This window comes from Salvelinus namaycush, unplaced genomic scaffold (assembly GCF_016432855.1).
Source record: "Salvelinus namaycush isolate Seneca unplaced genomic scaffold, SaNama_1.0 Scaffold1669, whole genome shotgun sequence".
NCBI classification, from domain to species: Eukaryota; Metazoa; Chordata; class Actinopteri; order Salmoniformes; family Salmonidae; genus Salvelinus; species Salvelinus namaycush.
The window spans coordinates 1-16598 of record NW_024058418.1 but is presented as its reverse complement, the minus strand read 5'-3'; the positions used below and the strand labels follow the sequence as shown (position 1 = coordinate 16598).

At 42.9% G+C, this 16598-nt stretch overlaps 1 pseudogene; it reads right to left on the bottom strand.

Moving 5' to 3' along the window:
• Positions 1-1017: 1017 nt before the first annotated feature.
• LOC120037275 lies at positions 1018-12852 on the bottom strand (annotated as a pseudogene).
• Positions 12853-16598: the final 3746 nt, after the last annotated feature.

The following is a 16598-nucleotide window of genomic DNA, read 5'->3' as shown; positions in this document are numbered from 1 at the left end:
CCGTTTTACCCATTCCCCTGTCTGTCACTATGTCTTCTAGAACCCGTTTTACCCATTCCCCTGTCTTTCACTATGTCTTCTAGAACCCGTTTTACCCATTCCCCTGTCTGTCACTAGGTCTTCTAGAATCCTCTACATATTCATTCACCATATATATACACACGTCCTATACATTCCTATCCTGATACAGAAATGCAAATTCATTTAAACATAATTAATGTGTGAAGTCCCAATGATATCTCTGTAACCTTTCTTTGTATTTTCTAATTAAGCATGAATGACACAAAAGACACATTTAAAAAGGGGAGGAAATTCAGTATTAACCCACGAACTCCAGATAAATAGTGCTACATTTAAATAAAGCTGTCAGAAAAGCCACTATTTATAAAACACTTAGTCAACTATTTAGGCCATGATTACAACTTATTAACATCGAATCAAAATCACAAGGAGTAAAATACCTTGCTTTACATGAATAAAAAAAAATACTCTAAATCAATATAACCAACCCGATAAATATTTCATTTAGAAAACATTCACACTGACTTCTGATCAGGTTTAAATTAAAGCCGTATGAAGGAAAAGACATGGCAGATCAGCACATGAAATAAGAATGACAATCTCCTGTTATTAACTGGGATTTCTGAGTGGCAGACAGTCAGCCGCATTAAAAAACAACAACATTCATTTGTTAAAGGAGGAAAACAGAGTTGGTAAAGTTGCTCCTCTGATAGTTTTGCTGGAGAAAGGATCTTTGTCTTTTGGACGGCAGGCTGAGGAACAAAGAGGGCTGTGAGATTCCCATGACGAGGTTGTTATTGTGGAACATCATCATTCACTTTTAATCCTTTTGTACTGTTGTCCATGGAATGAGACGCCCAAACTCCAGGGACAATGCAACACAAATAAGTTGTGCTCAATTCAAATGAGCCGATTTCTATTTGATTCAATTCAAACGAGCCGATTTCTATTTGATTCAATTCAAACGAGCCGATTCAGTTAAATTCAGCCCTTGTCTTATTGGTCCAGATCCAGCGTGTCGAGCTCCTCCTCTACCTCGTCCAGGTCATCTCCAGTGAACAGGTTCTCGTCTACAGGGACATCCTCCGTGTCCCCCTCTCCGTCCACTCCGTTCTCCTCCACCTCTCCACCACAAGCCTCACTCAGTTTGTCTGCATGGAGGAGAAGAGCAGCAGAGGGATTTATTCAGCGATGTGAAACGGTCAAAAAAAAAAAAAAAAAAAAACGTTGACAGTCCCCTATTTAAAACATGATCTATACTATGCATTTCTATCTGAAAGCTCTGTAACGTTGCACTCTCCTGAACAGACCCCAGGCCATGTGCCAACAATATCAGTTCTGTAACGTTGCACTCTCCTGAACAGACCCCAGGCCATGTGCCAACAATATCAGTTCTGTAACGTTGCACTCTCCTGAACAGACCCCAGGCCATGTGCCAACAATATCAGTTCTGTAACGTTGCACTCTCCTGAACAGACCCAGGGCCATGTGCCAACAATATCAGTGGATGAAGTGATAATTGAAACCAACAGAACCCCCCACCGCCCCACCTGACTATGCCTGGTCAGATAAAATGATTACAACAGGAAATGAGCAGTACAGTTTCTTTGATGGAAACTTTTGTACGGACAGACATCTTGTAAAAAAAAAAAAAAAAGCAACAGAAGGTTGTCAAACTGTCGGGACGGACAGACATCCTGTAGAAACGGTTAGACAAGCCAGGCAGTGCTCACCATCCGTGTCCTTAGTGGGCCGAGGTCTGGCAGCGAACCGGTCTCCTGACGCCACTGTGATCCCGGCGTGATCCACCTCTTTAGGAATAAACCTGGCCACATCAATGTCCAGGAAGTCTTCAGCATCCACTACCTGTCAGAGAAGCATAGACTTAAATATTAGATGTATTAGTGTTCTATATATGATACTAATCTACCTATTAAAACCAAGTGACCATTCAGGACAGAAAACAAACAAGGAAGTCCTAAGAGTTGTAGAACTACATATAACACATCTCTATTGTCAAAGTGACATTACACTTCATTATATTATAACTTTGTTATTTAATTTAATCTGTTATCCCATCTAACAGTCAAATTTACCTCATCACCATCGTCGCCCTTTGGTATCATCTGCCTCTTCATCATCGTCATCAACCAGGTCGGGGCGGAACTCAAAACACTTCACGACCACTCACCTGGAAGAGAGAGACGTTTTCACACCATATACATTGACTGGACAAAACATTAGGAACACCTTCCCAAATATTGGGTTGCACCCCCTTTGCCCTCAGAACAGCCTCAATTCATCGGGACATGGACTCTACAAGGTGTCGAAAGCATTCCACAGGGATGCTGTCCCATGTTGACTCCAATGCTTCCCACAGTTGTGTCAAGTTGGCTTGTTGAGCCTTAAAAGCCGGTGCGCCTGGCACCTACTACCATACCCCGTTCAAAGGCACTTAAGTATTTTGTCTTGCCCATTCACTCTGAATGGCACACATACACAATCCATGTCTCAAGGCTCCTCCCCTTTATCTACACTGATATGAAGTGGATTTAACAGGTGACATCAATAAGGGATCATAGCTTTCACCTGCTCAGTCCATGTCATGGAAGGAGCAGGTGTTCTTAATTTTTTGTACACTCAGTGTATAGGACAATGTTCAGGGCAGGACATTTCATTCAAGGGGTTTTGTCACCACCCGGTGGTAGGAGAAGAGGTGGCTCATGTGCTTCAGTGTATATTGAAATATTGTCCTTCCTCCCAGGCTGTACAGAGGGCATGTAAATACTGTATTTACCAGTATATTACAAATACCTGGATCAACATGAGCTCAAAACAGAGACCCAGAAACCAATGACGTCTGCTAGATATACTCAAGACTTCTGTACCAGACTTATTATTGCTCCTGTCTCAAATAACAATAACGATTAACCTAGTAGCAACTCACCCCCAGTGACCTGCCTGCTGAGAAATCAGCCCTCTTCTTCTCCATGTCCTGCTCATCCTTAGCGATCCTCTCCTGTCTCTTCCTCTTCTTCCAGGCGAGGAACGTCTCCAGAGTGATACGGGTGACGTTTGGACCCAGGGCTGATCGCTGCAAATATAGATGATTAAACAATGTTAAGTGTTTTTTTGTCACAGACATTTTGGTAACAAATAGCCATTAATACACCATTTAGAAACTATGAATAAATACATATGACATTTTTTTGTTGTTGTAAACATTTCTAAGAGGAAACATGGTCATAAAGTCTTATTACCAACATTTACTTCACAACTCTAGTACATTAGGAATGATCCTAGACATAGAATGACATAGATTATGTTTCACAGCTCTAGTACATTAGGAATGATCCTAGACATAGATTATGTTTCACAACTCTAGTACATTAGGAATGATCCTAGACATAGAATGACATAGATTATGTTTCACCACTCTAGTACATTAGGAATGATCCTAGACATAGAATGACATAGATTATGTATCACAACTCTAGTACATTAGGAATGATCCTAGACATAGAATGACATAGATTATGTTTCACAACTCTAGTACATTAGGAATGATCCTAGACATAGAATGACATAGATTATGTTTCACAACTCTAGTACATTAGGAATGATCCTAGACATAGAATGACATAGATTATGTTTCACAACCCTAGGACATTAGGAATGATCCTAGACATAGATTATGTTTCACCACTCTAGTACATTAGGAATGATCCTAGACATAGAATGACATAGATTATGTTTCACAACTCTAGTACATTAGGAATGATCCTAGACATAGAATGACATAGATTATGTTTCACAACTCTAGTACATTAGGAGTGATCCTAGACATAGAATGACATATATTATGTTTCACAACTCTAGTACATTAGGAATGATCCTAGACATAGAATGACATAGATTATGTTTCACAACTCCAGTACATTAGGAATGATCCTAGACATAGAATGACATAGATGTTTCACAACTCTAGTACATTAGGAATGATCCTAGACATAGAATGACATAGATTATGTTTCACAACTCTAGTACATTAGGAATGATCCTAGACATAGAATGACATAGATTATGTTTCACAACTCTAGTACATTAGGAATGATCCTAGACATAGAATGACATAGATTATGTTTCACAACTCTAGTACATTAGGAATGATCCTAGACATAGAATGACATAGATTATGTTTCACAACTCTAGTACATTAGGAATGATCCTAGACATAGAATGACATAGATTATGTTTCACAACTCTAGTACATTAGGAATGATCCTAGACATAGAATGACATAGATTATGTTTCACAACTCTAGTACATTAGGAGTGATCCTAGACATAGAATGACATATATTATGTTTCACAACTCTAGTACATTAGGAATGATCCTAGACATAGAATGACATAGATTATGTTTCACAACTCTAGTACATTAGGAATGATCCTAGACATAGAATGACATAGATTGTGTTTCACAACTCTAGTACATTAGGAATGATCCTAGACATAGAATGACATAGATTATGTTTCACAACTCCAGTACATTAGGAATGATCCTAGACATAGAATGACATAGATTATGTTTCACAACTCCAGTACATTAGGAATGATCCTAGACATAGAATGACATAGATTATGTTTCACAACTCTAGTACATTAGGAATGATCCTAGACATAGAATGACATAGTGTAACGTCCTGACCAGAGTTCTTATGTGTTTTGCTTGTTTAGTGTTGGTCAGAACATGAGCTGGGTGGGAATTCTATGTTGTGTGTCTAGTTCGTCTGTTTCTGTGTTCAGCCTAATATGGTTCTCAATCAGAGACAGCTGTCAATCGTTGTCCCTGATTGAGAATCATATATAGGTGGCTTGTTTTGTGTTGGGGATTGTGGGTGGTTGTTTCCTGTCTCTGTGTTTGTGTTCTGCACCAGATAGGACTGTCTCGGTTTTCACGTTTGTTGTTTTGTATTGTTGTAAGTGTTCTCAGTTCGTTAAATTAACCATGTTGAACACTAACTGCGCTGCATTTTGGTCCTCTCCTTCATCCCAGGAAGAAAGCCGTTACAGAACCACCCACCTAACCCGGACCAAGCAGCAGCAGCAGGAGAGGCTGCAGCAGCAGCAGCAGCAGCAGCAGGAGAGGCTGCAGCAGCAGCAGCAGCAGCAGCAGGAGAGGCTGCACTATTTGGAGAAATGGACATGGGAGGACGACCTAGACGGCAAAGGACCCTGGGCACGGGGAGTGTGGCAGAGTCAGGAGTCAGACCTGAGCCAACTCCCCCTGCTTACCGTAAGGAGCCGGTCAGGGCGGAATTGGAGGTGAGCGACGCAGAGACAGTGAAGGAGTTAATGGGGAAATTGGAGGAGAGTTATGAGGGAGGTGCTGGCTTGGTGCATGAGGCACGACATCCACCCGACTGAACATGTCGGGGAGTTGATGTCACCGGGAACAGCTCTCCATACTCGTCCTGAGGTGCGTGCTAGCCGTCTGGTTAAGACTGTGCCAGCCTCACGCACCAGGCCTCCTGTGCGCCTCCCTAGCCCTGCACGTCCTCTGTCAGCTCGGCGCTACAGCTCTCCCAGCCGTGCTTTCAGTGGAGAGAGAGGGCGTCGTACCGGGCAGGCACCGTGTTATGCGGTGGAGCGCACGGTGTCCCCGGTGCGTGTGCTTAGCCCGGTGCGCAACATCTCAGCTCCCCACATCTGCCGGGCTAGGGTGAAGATCCAGCCAGGGCGGATGGTGCCAGCCCTGCTCTCAAGACCTCCAGTGCGCCTTCACGGTCCGGTCTGTTCAGTACCACCAGTGCCTACACCACGCACCAGGTTTCCAGTGCGTCTCCAGAGCCCAGTTCCTCCTCCACGCACTCTCCCTGCGGTGCGTGTTTCCAGCCCAGTACCTCTAGTTCCGGCACCACGCACCAAGCCTCCTGTGCGTCCTCAGAGCCCTGTACGCACTGTTCCTTCTCCCCGCACTCGCCCTGAGGTGCGTGCCCTCAGCCCGGTACCACCAGTGCCGGTACCACGCACCAGGCCTATAGTGCGCTTTGAGAGTCCAGTGTGCCCTGTTCCTGCTCCCTGCACTAGCCTTAAGGTGCGTGTCTCCAGTCCGGTACCACCAGTCCCGGCACCACGCACCAGGCCTACTGTGCGCCTCAGCAGGTCAGAGTCGGCCGTCTGCCCAACGCCGCCTGCACTGCTCGTCTGCCCAGCACCGTCTGTACTGCCTGCCTGCCCAACGCCGCCTGCACTGCTCGTCTGCCCAGTGCCGTCTGAGCTGCCTGCACTGCTCGTCTGCCCAGCACCGTCTGAGCTGCCTACCTGCCCAGCGCCATCTGAGCCATCCGTCTGCCCAGCGCCATCTGAGCCATCCGTCTGCCCAGCGCCATCTGAGCCATCCGTCTGCCCAGCGCCATCTGAGCCATCCGTCTGCCCAGCGCCATCCGTCTGCCACGAGCCTTCAGAGCCGCCCGTCTGTCCCGAGCCATTAGAGCCGTCCGTCAGTCAGGAGCTGCCAGAGCCGCCAGCCAGTCAGGAGCTGCCAGAGCCGCCAGCCAGTCAGGAGCTGCCAGAGCCGCCAGCCAGTCAGGAGCTGCCAGAGCCGCCAGCCAGTCAGGAGCTGCCAGAGCCGCCAGCCAGTCAGGAGCTGCCAGAGCCGCCAGCCAGTCAGGAGCTGCCAGAGCCGCCAGCCATGAGCCGCCCGCCAGTCATGAGCTGCCCGCCAGTCATGAGCTGCCCGCCAGTCATGAGCTGCCCTACAGTCATGAGCTGCCCGCCAGTCATGAGCTGCCCTACAGTCATGAGCTGCCCTACAGTCATGAGCTGCCACTCAGTCATGAGCTGCCACTCAGTCATGAGCTGCCACTCAGTCATGAGCTGCCACTCAGTCATGAGCTGCCCTACAGTCATGAGCTGCCCTACAGTCATGAGCTGCCCTACAGTCATGAGCGGCCACTCAGACCGGAGCGGCCACTCAGTCCGGAGCGGCCACTCAGTCCGGAGCGGCCACTCTGTCTTGAGTTGCCCCTCTGTCTTGAGTTGCCCCTCTGTCCTGAGCTACCTCTCTGTCCTGAGCTACCTCTCTGTCCTGAGCTACCTCCTAAATCATGTGGGGGCCTTGGGGAGGATTCTTAGGCCGAGGTCGTGGGCGAGGGTCGCCACTCAAAGGACGCTAAGGAGGGGGACAAAGACAGTGGTGGAGTGGTGTCCTCGTCCTGCGCCGGAGCCGCCACCGCGGACAGATGCCCACCCAGGCCCTCCTCTTGAGTTTTAGGGGTGTGTTTGGAGTCCGCACCTCAGGAGGGGGGTACTGTAACGTCCTGACCAGAGTTCTTATGTGTTTTGCTTGTTTAGTGTTGGTCAGGACGTGAGCTGGGTGGGAATGTTCTATGTTGTGTGTCTAGTTCGTCTGTTTCTGTGTTCAGCCTAATATGGTTCTCAATCAGAGACAGCTGTCAATCGTTGTCCCTGATTGAGAATCATATATAGGTGGCTTGTTTTGTGTTGGGGATTGTGGGTGGTTGTTTCCTGTCTCTGTGTTTGTGTTCTGCACCAGATAGGACTGTCTCGGTTTTCACGTTTGTTGTTTTGTATTGTTGTAAGTGTTCTCAGTTCGTTAAATTAAACATGTTGAACACTAACTGCGCTGCATTTTGGTCCTCTCCTTCATCCCAGGAAGAAAGCCGTTACACATAGATTATGTTTCACAACTCTAGTACATTAGGAATGATCCTAGACATAGAATGACATAGATTATGTTTCACAACTCCAGTACATTAGGAATGATCCTAGACATAGAATGACATAGATTATGTTTCACAACTCTAGTACATTAGGAATGATCCTAGACATATAATGACATAGATTATGTTTCACAACTCCAGTACATTAGGAATGATCCTAGACATAGAATGACATAGATTATGTTTCACAACTCTAGTACATTAGGAATGATCCTAGACATAGAATGACATAGATTATGTTTCACAACTCTAGTACATTAGGAATGATCCTAGACATAGAATGACATAGATTATGTTTCACAACTCCAGTACATTAGGAATGATCCTAGACATAGAATGACATAGATTATGTTTCACAACTCCAGTACATTAGGAATGATCCTAGACATAGAATGACATAGATTATGTTTCACAACTCCAGTACATTAGGAATGATCCTAGACATAGAATGACATAGATTATGTTTCACAACTCCAGTACATTAGGAATGATCCTAGACATAGAATGACATAGATTATGTTTCACAACTCTAGTACATTAGGAATGATCCTAGACATAGAATGACATAGATTATGTTTCACCACTCTAGTACATTAGGAATGATCCTAGACATAGAATGACATAGATTATGTTTCTATGGGAATGATCAACCTACCTCATTCTCGATCAGCTCCTCCAGTGAGATCTCTACCTCCAGATTCTCTTCTTTCGTCTTGTCCTACCTGAGGACGAACCCGGCAGGAAGAGCATGGCGGTACATACAGCTGTCTCCTCCCCCGGGACAGACCCAGAACCAACCATACTTGTTGTTCTCTATGGCATCCAGGAAGTAGTTACAAACCTATGGGAGAAAACATCACTTCAGTCCACCTCGTTGAAGAGCAAAGCATTGGAACAATAACAAACGCTGCATGTTACAATATGTAACACGCATTGTAACAGGTAACATGTAACAATACGTAGGTTAACAGAGATCCTACAGGTCATTCTATGGACTAACAAGCATGTAACAACCAGCATGTAACAACCAGCATGTAACAACAAGCATGTAACAACGAGCATGTAACAACAAGCATGTAACAACGAGCATGTAACAACGAGCATGTAACAACAAGCATGTAACAACAAGCATGTAACAACAAGCATGTAACAACCAGCATGTAACAACCAGCATGTAACAACAAGCATGTAACAACGAGCATGTAACAACAAGCATGTAACAACGAGCATGTAACAACGAGCATGTAACAACAAGCATGTAACAACAAGCATGTAACAACGAGCATGTAACAACGAGCATGTAACAACAACCATGTAACAACAAGCATGTAACAACAACCATGTAACAACCAGCATGTAACAACAAGCATGTAACAACAAGCATGTAACAACAAGCATGTAACAACGAGCATGTAACAACAAGCATGTAACAACGAGCATGTAACAACAAGCATGTAACAACGAGCATGTAACAACAAGCATGTAACAACGAGCATGTAACAACAACCATGTAACAACAAGCATGTAACAACAAGCATGTAACAACAACCATGTAACAATGAGCATGTAACAACAAGCATGTAACAAGCATGTAACAACAAGCATGTAACAACAAGCATGTAACAACGAGCATGTAACAACGAGCATGTAACAACAAGCATGTAACAACAACCATGTAACAACAACCATGTAACAACGAGCATGTAACAACAACCATGTAACAACGAGCATGTAACAACAAGCATGTAACAACAACCATGTAACAACGAGCATGTAACAACGAGCATGTAACAACAACCATGTAACAACAACCATGTAACAACGAGCATGTAACAACAAGCATGTAACAACAACCATGTAACAACGAGCATGTAACAACAAGCATGTAACAACAAGCATGTAACAACAAGCATGTAACAATGAGCATGTAACAGCAAGCATGTAACAATGAGCATGTAACAACAAGCATGTAACAACAAGCATGTAACAACAAGCATGTAACAACAAGCATGTAACAACAAGCATGTAACAACAAGCATGTAACAAGCATGTAACAACAAGCATGTAACAACCATGTAACAACAAGCATGCAACAACAAGCATGTAACACGCATGTAACAACCAGCATGTAACAACAAGCATGTAACAACAAGCATGTAACAACAAGCATGTAACAACGAGCATGTAACAACAAGCATGTAACAACAAGCATGTAACAACGAGCATGTAACAATGAGCATGTAACAACAAGCATGTAACAACAAGCATGTAACAACAAGCATGTAACAACAAGCATGTAACAACAAGCATGTAACAAGCATTTAACAACAAGCATGTAACAACCATGTAACAACAAGCATGTAACAACAAGCATGTAACACGCATGTAACAACCAGCATGTAACAACCAGCATGTAACAACAAGCATGTAACAAGCATTTAACAACAACCATGTAACAACCAGCATGTAACACGCATTTAACAACAAGCATGTAACAGCGAGCATGTAACAACAAGCATGTAACAAGCATTTAACAACAAGCATGTAACAACAAGCATGTAACAACAAGCATGTAACACGCATGTAACAACCAGCATGTAACAACCATGTAACAACAACCATGTAACAACAACCATGTAACAACAAGCATGTAACAACCAGCATGTAACAACAAGCATGTAACAACAAGCATGTAACAACAAGCATGTAACAACAAGCATGTAACAACAAGCATGTAACAACAAGCATGTAACAACAACCATGTAACAACCATGTAACAAGCATGTAACAACAAGCATGTAACAACAAGCATGTAACAACAAGCATGTAACAACAACCATGTAACAACAAGCATGTAACAACAACCATGTAACAACGAGCATGTAACAACAAGCATGTAACAACGAGCATGTAACAACAAGCATGTAACAACAACCATGTAACAACAACCATGTAACAACAACCATGTAACAACGAGCATGTAACAACAACCATGTAACAATGAGCATGTAACAACAAGCATGTAACAACAACCATGTAACAACAACCATGTAACAACAAGCATGTAACAACAAGCATGTAACAACAAGCATGTAACAACAATCATGTACCAACAACCATGTAACAACGAGCATGTAACAACAACCATGTAACAACGAGCATGTAACAACAAGCATGTAACAACAAGCATGTAACAACAACCATGTAACAACAACCATGTAACAACGAGCATGTAACAACGAGCATGTAACAACAACCATGTAACAACGAGCATGTAACAACAACCATGTAACAACCAGCATGTAACAACGAGCATGTAACAACAAGCATGTAACAACAAGCATGTAACAACAACCATGTAACAACGAGCATGTAACAACAACCATGTAACAACGAGCATGTAACAACAACCATGTAACAACGAGCATGTAACAACAACCATGTAACAACGAGCATGTAACAACGAGCATGTAACAACAAGCATGTAACAACCAGCATGTAACAACCATGTAACAACAACCATGTAACAACAACCATGTAACAACAAGCATGTAACAATGAGCATGTAACAACGAGCATGTAACAACAAGCATGTAACAACAACCATGTAACAACAACCATGTAACAACAAGCATGTAACAACAAGCATGTAACAACAAGCATGTAACAACAAGCATGTAACAACAAGCATGTAACAAGCATTTAACAACAAGCATGTAACAACGAGCATGTAACAACCAGCATGTAACAACAAGCATGTAACAACAACCATGTAACAAGCATTTAACAACCAGCATGTAACAACAACCATGTAACAACCAGCATTTAACAACAAGCATGTAACAACAACCATGTAACAAGCATTTAACAACCAGCATGTAACAACCATGTAACAACAACCATGTAACAACAACCATGTAACAACAAGCATGTAACAACCAGCATGTAACAATGAGCATGTAACAACAAGCATGTAACAACAACCATGTAACAACAAGCATGTAACAACAAGCATGTAACAATGAGCATGTAACAACAAGCATGTAACAACAACCATGTAACAACAAGCATGTAACAACAAGCATGTAACAACAAGCATGTAACAACAACCATGTAACAACAAGCATGTAACAACGAGCATGTAACAACAAGCATGTAACAACAAGCATGTAACAAGCATTTAACAACAAGCATGTAACAGCGAGCATGTAACAACAACCATGTAACAACCAGCAGGTAACACGCATTTAACAACAAGCATGTAACAACAAGCATGTAACAAGCATTTAACAACAAGCATGTAACAAGCATGTAACAAAAAGCATGTAACAACAAGCATGTAACAAGCATGTAACAAAAAGCATGTAACAACAAGCATGTAACAAGCATTTAACAACAAGCATGTAACAACGAGCATGTAACAACAAGCATGTAACAACAACCATGTAACAACCAGCATGTAACAACAAGCATGTAACAAAAAGCATGTAACAACAAGCATGTAACAACCAGCATGTAACAACAACCATGTAACAATGAGCATGTAACAACAACCATGTAACACGCATGTAACAACCAGCATGTAACAACAACCATGTAACAACGAGCATGTAACAACCAGCATGTAACAACAACCATGTAACAATGAGCATGTAACAACAAGCATGTAACAACAACCATGTAACAACGAGCATGTAACAACAAGCATGTAACAACGAGCATGTAACAACGAGCATGTAACAACAAGCATGTAACAACGAGCATGTAACAACAACCATGTAACAACAACCATGTAACAACGAGCATGTAACAACAAGCATGTAACAACGAGCATGTAACAACAAGCATGTAACAACAAGCATGTAACAACAAGCATGTAACAACAAGCATGTAACAACAAGCATGTAACAACAAGCATGTAACACGCATGTAACAACAAGCATTGTTACAATATTTAGCCTTCCAGTAATTTGTTTGTTGATACGTACAATCTGAGTTTGTTGAGTTTTGGCTTTCTTCATCTCTGCCTCTCCGTGTTTCTTGTTGACGACTTCCTCAAGCTTCTTCTCATCCCAGTTGTCCATGGTGTCTATAACAGATTGAAAAATACATACATTTCGCATCACAACGAACAACCATCAAAGTGCAGATAAGTTCATTCCCTGACACGGTGGTGGGCAGCATGTCAGGCACAAACCTCAGGCAGCCTTGTGGTTAGAGCGTTGGGCCAGTAACCGGAAGGTTGCTGGATCGAATCCCCGAGCTGACAAGGTAAAACTGATGTTGTTCTGCTCCTGAACAAGCTAACCCACTGTTCCACAGGGTGCCGATGTCAATTATGGCAGCCTGAACCTCTCTGATTCAGGTTAAATGTTGAATACATTCAGTTGGACAACTGACTAGGTATCCCCTTTTCACTCTAACTTCAATGATGTACCATTGACTTTAAGAGAATGAGAGGCAGTTATGTCGTTTTACAACTAGGGTATGGAGGGGTGTGAGGGACAATTTGAAAATAATGTAGGCCTATTAGAGCCTTTTTTAAAACACTGCCAAGAATTCTATCACTCCATCATAAATAGTCCCAGTATCTTTCGGCAACTTTCTGTGCAGCCACAACAGGCTTGAAAAGCTCATTCAACTCTTCCAGCTCCTTCTTCTTATCTCCTTCAGCAGCTGCGACCTGATAACATCCCGCACAGACACACAAAGTGTCCCAACTTTGTAGGTTGGGACACAAAGGTTGAGTCACACCAAAAGTAATATTGGGGACGGGGGAAGGAGCTACAGTGCCTTGCGAAAGTATTCATCCCCCTTGGTGTTTTTTCCTATTTTGTTGCATTACAACCTGGAATTTAAATGGATTTTTATTTGGATTCCATGTAATAAACATACACAAAAATAGTTCAAATTGGTAAAGTGAAATTAAGAAAATAACTTGTTTCAAAAAATAATAACTGAAAAGTGTTGCGTGCATATGTATTCACCCCCTTTGCTAAGACGCTCTTAAATAAGATCTGGTGCAACTAATTACCTTCAGAAGTCACATAATTGATTAAATAAAGTCCACCTGTGTGCAATCTAAGTGTCACATGATCTGTCACATGATCTCAGTATATATACACCTGTTCTGAAAGGCCTCAGTCTCTGCAACACCACCAAGCAAGCGCAACAGGTCAGGGACAAAGTTGTGGAGAAGTACAGACAAGGGTTGGGTTATAAAAAATACCTGAAACTTTGAATATCCCACGGATCACAATTAAATCCATTATTAAAAAATTGAAAGAATATGGCACCACAACAAACCTGCCAAGAGAGGGCTGCCGACCAAAACTCACAGACCAGGCAAGGAGGGCATTAATTAGAGAGGCAACAAAGAGACCAAAGATAACCCTGAAGGAGCTGCAAAGCTCCACAGCGGAGATTGGAGTATCTGTCCATAGGACCACTTTAAGCTGTACACTCCACAGAGCTGGGCTTTACGGAAGAGTGGCCAGAAAAAAGCCATTATTTAAAAAAAAAATGTTTTTAAAAAGGCACGTGGGAGACTCCCCAAACATATGGAAAAAGGTACTCTGGTCAGATGTTACTAAAATTGAGCTTTTTGGCCATCAAGGAAAACGCTATGTCTTGTGCAAACCTAACACCTCTCATCACCCCGAGAAAACCATCCCCACAGTGAAGCATGGTGGTGGCAGCATCATGCTGTGGGAATGTTTTTCATCGGCAGGGACTGGGAAACTGGTCAGAATTGAAGGAATAATGGATGGTGCTAAATACAGGGAAATTCATGTGGGAAACCTGTTTCAGTCTTCCAGAGATTTGAGACTGGGATGGAGGTTCACCTTCCAGCAGGACAATGACCCTAAGCATACTGCTAAAGCAACACTTGAGTGGTTTAAGGGGAAACATTTAAATGTCTTGGAATGGCCTAGTCAAAGCCCAGACCTCAATCCAATTGAGAATCTGTGGTATAACTTAAAGATTGCTGTACACCAGCAGAACCCATCCAACTTGAAGGAGCTGGAGCAGTTTTGCCTGGAAGAATGGGCAAAAATCCCAGTGGCTAGATGTGCCAAGCATATAGAGACATACCCCAAGAGACTTGCAGCTGTAATTGCTGCAAAAGTTGGCTCTACAAAGTATTGACTTTTGGGGGGTGAATAGTTTTGCACTCTCAGTTTTCAGTTTTTTAAATCTTATTTCTTGTTTGTTTCACAAACAATATTTAGCATCTTCAAAGTGGTAGACATGTTGTGTAAATCAAATGATACAACCCCCCCCAAAATAAATTTTAATTCCAGGTTGTAAGGCAACAAAATAGGAAAAATGCCAACGGGGGTGAATACTTTCGCAAGCCACTGTAGTTAGGCCAAGTAAAGGTAGCTAGCTAGTGTTCCTGTAACGGATGTGAAATGGCTAGCTAGTTAGCGGGTACGCGCTAGTAGCGTTTCAATCAGTTACGTCACTTGCTCTGAAACCTAGAAGTAGTGTTGCCCCTTGCTCTGCAAGGGCCGCGGCTTTTGTGGAGCGATGGGTAACGACGCTTCGTGGGTGTCAGTTGTTGATGTGTGCAGAGGGTCCCTGGTTCGCGCCCGTGTCGGGGCGAGGGGACGGTTTAAAGTTATACTGTTACATTCCCACCTGTCGTGCGTTCTGCTGTCCATGCTTGACGTGATGAACTTCTAGTGCTTGGCTCCTTTCTGTTCTTCAGTCCAAATGTCTTGTCCTGGTGAATGTACAATCAGCAGACGGGTCATATTTAGGCTAACTACCTGACACATGGCATTGACTCCCAAGATGACTCCCAAAAGATTCAGTCATGTCTCAGGACAACACGATCAATCAACCAGTATGATCTGCCTCTGTTACGGAGTCTAGTTGATAGGTAATCGACTAGCTGGACTGTTCCCCAGACTCCACGCGTAGGGATTTGTACAATGCTTAACAAGGCTATTGAACTTCCTGAACAACAGTGATGGTCAGCTAGCTAGTTAGTAAACATGTAGCTAGCTAGCTAACTAGCTGGTATCTAGACAGATGGCAATACAAGAGAGCCAGCTAGCAGTTGTTGCATAACAACTAGCTAACGGTAGCTTTAACCCTGATCCTCACTTCTTACCTCAATAATCTTTTCCTTCTTCTTCTCTTGGGTCTTCTTACTACCTGCTGCCCCTGATGCCTGGGCAGATTTCTTCAGAGGCATGTCGGTTTAAAATGTTAAAGAAATGAATCCAACCGCAGCTAATTAAACGTGATGTTGTTGCTATTTTTAGCAAATCGGGTTAACCATAGCAGATACTGTCAGTTGAATAGTAGCACATGCATACACCGCAAAGTGGGCAGAAGGTAACGGGGTGTACGCTGATTACGCCTTGATCACACCAATAGTGCTAAAGGCGCTAAATTTGTGACGCAGAGTCATTTGGTTATGTGTGCAACAAAAAAGTGAAACAACATTCAATTTCTGCTACTATTTATGTCAAACCGTTTTTTTAACACATACAGTTTGATGCATACGTTTCGAGAAATCCAATGTATGCATCACACAGAACGCACCCCAACTGCCTCTGCCACTCTACGCTCTAAGGCAATTAGCAGCGTTCCATTAGAAATGAATGTGCGTCTGGTTTGCCAAAATGTATTCACGGTCGGTGGGATCGAGGCGTTAGCGTAGTCATTTAAAATATAATTTTTATTTACCTTTATTTAGCTAGGCAAGTTAGTTATTAAGAACACATTCTTATTTTACAATGACGACCTAGCGTAGTCATTTACGGTTAAGTAGTAGCAAAGACAGGGTTAAAAACTTAAAAGCCTACAGTAAATA